The sequence below is a fragment of the Gavialis gangeticus genome, unplaced genomic scaffold (assembly GCF_001723915.1).
Source record: "Gavialis gangeticus isolate Ggan-Ray unplaced genomic scaffold, GavGan_comp1, whole genome shotgun sequence".
Classification (NCBI taxonomy): Eukaryota; Metazoa; Chordata; order Crocodylia; family Gavialidae; genus Gavialis; species Gavialis gangeticus.
In genome coordinates, this window is record NW_017729030.1 from 46917026 (window position 1) to 46919668 (window position 2643).

Consider the following 2643-nt stretch of genomic DNA (forward strand, 5'->3'; position numbering starts at 1 on the left):
CCCCCCGCTTTTTTTTTTTTTTTTTTTTTTTTTTTTTTTTTTTTTTTGTTTTTTTTTTTTTTTTTTTTTTTTTTTTACAAGAGAGCATGTACAAAGCAAACAAGTATCTCCGACAGCATTACTGTCTTCAAGAACCTGAGTGAGTGGAACAATATTTGGGGCGGGTGGAAATCAGTAATGCATCAGAGACAAGAAAGCATTTCTAAGGCACCATTCAAGTTTGGGGGGCGGGAAATGGGGTGGAAAAAAGGAGTTCAGTGCCCCTCTAGTTACTTCCAACCCTGGCATAAAAACATTCCTTTTTGACTTAAAATAGAAAATCATTAATCTACTCTCATTTAGGATACTAGAGGCTATAACTAGACAGCTACTTAATTTGGTTTCATGGTTTCCAAAAAATCCATGAAAAACAGCATTGTCCACAATCCCCAAGAAATACTGCATTGGCAGCAGTTTCCCATGAAATCAACCTTAAAAAAAATACTCCAAAAACTAGGGTGCACCAATAGAGATTTTGGGGGCCAATACCGATAGTCGATTTTTAAGGAGTATTGGCCAATACCAATCCTATTTCCAATACAGCTGCATGCAGCTGGTAAGTCTGTTGTGGTGGAAAAGGAGTGGGGAGGGAAGGGTCGTGGGACAGCAGATCAACGTCCCCCACCGTAAAGGAGGGAGGGGGCAGGGGCACACACTGGCACTGCCCAGCCAGGGTGAGGGCCAGCACAGGACTGAGCCACGGCTCATCCACGCGCAGGGGGTTGGGCAACAGCTGGGGCTGCTCTGGGCTCTTCTCAGCGGGAGCTGGGCTTGGGGCGGGCAGCAGTGGTGCTGGGAGTGGGCTGTAGCCACCCCAAATTTCGTCGTAGCCTCCCCATAGCCCCCCTCCCAGCACCAGCACAGCCTCAGCTCTTCCTGGTGCTTGGGTGGAGGCAGGGCATTGAGCCAGGGCTGGGCTTGAGGCAGGCGGCGGCAGTGCTAGGAAGGGAGTATGGGGAGGCTACATCGAAATTTGGGGTGGCTGCAGCCCACTCTGTAGCCCCCCTCAGCGCTGCCACCCATCCTGAGCCCAGCCCCCACCAAGAAGAACCCAGCGCAGCCCCAGCTCCAGCCTATAGCTGCAGCCCGCCTACCCCATGCAGATCCAGGGGCACACGCCCCCTTCACCCCCGTGCCTCCCAGGAGTGCATGCAACAGTCAGAGTTGCCACCCTGCACCCCCCGAATTAGCTGCAGCCCCTGCCCCTCCCTCGAGTGGGGGGACTTGATCTACACCCCCCATGCCCCTTCCCTCCCCCCCCCCCTACCACATCAGACTTACCAGCTGCATGCAGCTTGCCAGGCTGTGGGCCTCACTACCTGCGTGCTGCACTGCAGCTGCACGCACAGGCATTTATCGGCCAAATTATCGGCCGCATTGGGCTGATTTCTGATACAGCCAATTTTCTTTATATCGGTACCGATCCAATATCGGACCGATGTATTGGTGCACCTCTAAGAAAAAACACGTAGTGTTCACACAATACACTATTTTAGAACGTCCCAGTGCTTACCAGAATAGAAACACAATGGGACAATCACTGAAGCCACAGATCATGTAATTGAGACTTACTGTCTGCTAGTGATATACACGAGCGTTCTCAACCTATGGGTCGGGACTCGGAAGTGGGTCACAAAAACATATGAAAGGGTCACGAATAACCTTTAAAAATGGATTCTTCTTTAAAGAAGAAAAATGTGGGAAACCCTGGCTTTTCCCTTGCAGGCTTGCAGAACCCCAGCCTGCAAGGGGCTGCTTGGGCCCCCCCCACCAGCCCTACACACCCCCCTTATGTCCCACGCACTCACCCTCAGCCCCACACACTGTGGGGCTGGGGCCTTAGGGCAGGGGGCAGCAGGTTGGGAGTGAGGGGTACTGGGTCAGGGCTGGCCATCGATGTTTACAAATGGGTCCTGGTACAAAAGAGGTTGAGAACCACTGATGTAGAATAAGTGACAATGACAGTAAGAGAAGTGAAAATGTTTCTACTGAGGTTAGCACTAAATAGTAATTCTAAACTTGTTGTAGAATGCTACATATAATAAATTATGATGGTATAAGTTACAATTCATATCACATATACATTTATTAATAATATATTTAAATTTAAATGTAATATTTAGAGTTATATGATTAAATTATATAATTTACTTTCCGCGGAATTTGCTATTATATTTATACGATCTATGCCTCTCCACCAATCAGTGGTGAAGGGCAGGGCCACCAGGAAATGCCCACAAAAGTCAGCTCTTTAGTCAGTGATCAAGCTGCAAAAAATTGTTTTGTCTTGCTGCAAATTAAGTAAACCCTTAGCTATAACTCCTTTCAAAAAATTGCTTTTTTAAATTAAAATTGTAAAATCATTATTTGTTAAAAACAGACACAACCACCAACTATTTGTCTGCAAAAAACAGATTATTTTTCTAGAGCTAAACGTCAATAAAAGGTAGAAAATCTTTTATAGGCATTTGGCATACTGCCACTATTTAACATGCTAATCATATTTCACTGCTTACTTGAGCTCCTTCCTCACTCACAATCTCTCTTGCTTATAAAGCCCTGTTTCACTCCCATAGACCCCAACTCCCCAAGCCCCAACTCCCA

The 2643-nt window shown here is 47.0% G+C and overlaps 1 protein-coding gene across 2 annotated transcripts in view; it reads right to left on the reverse strand.

Moving 5' to 3' along the window:
- The window catches only part of OTUD4 (OTU deubiquitinase 4), a 72936-nt gene that overhangs the window by 22830 nt on the left and 47463 nt on the right, over positions 1 to 2643 (reverse strand). The window lies entirely within an intron of this gene.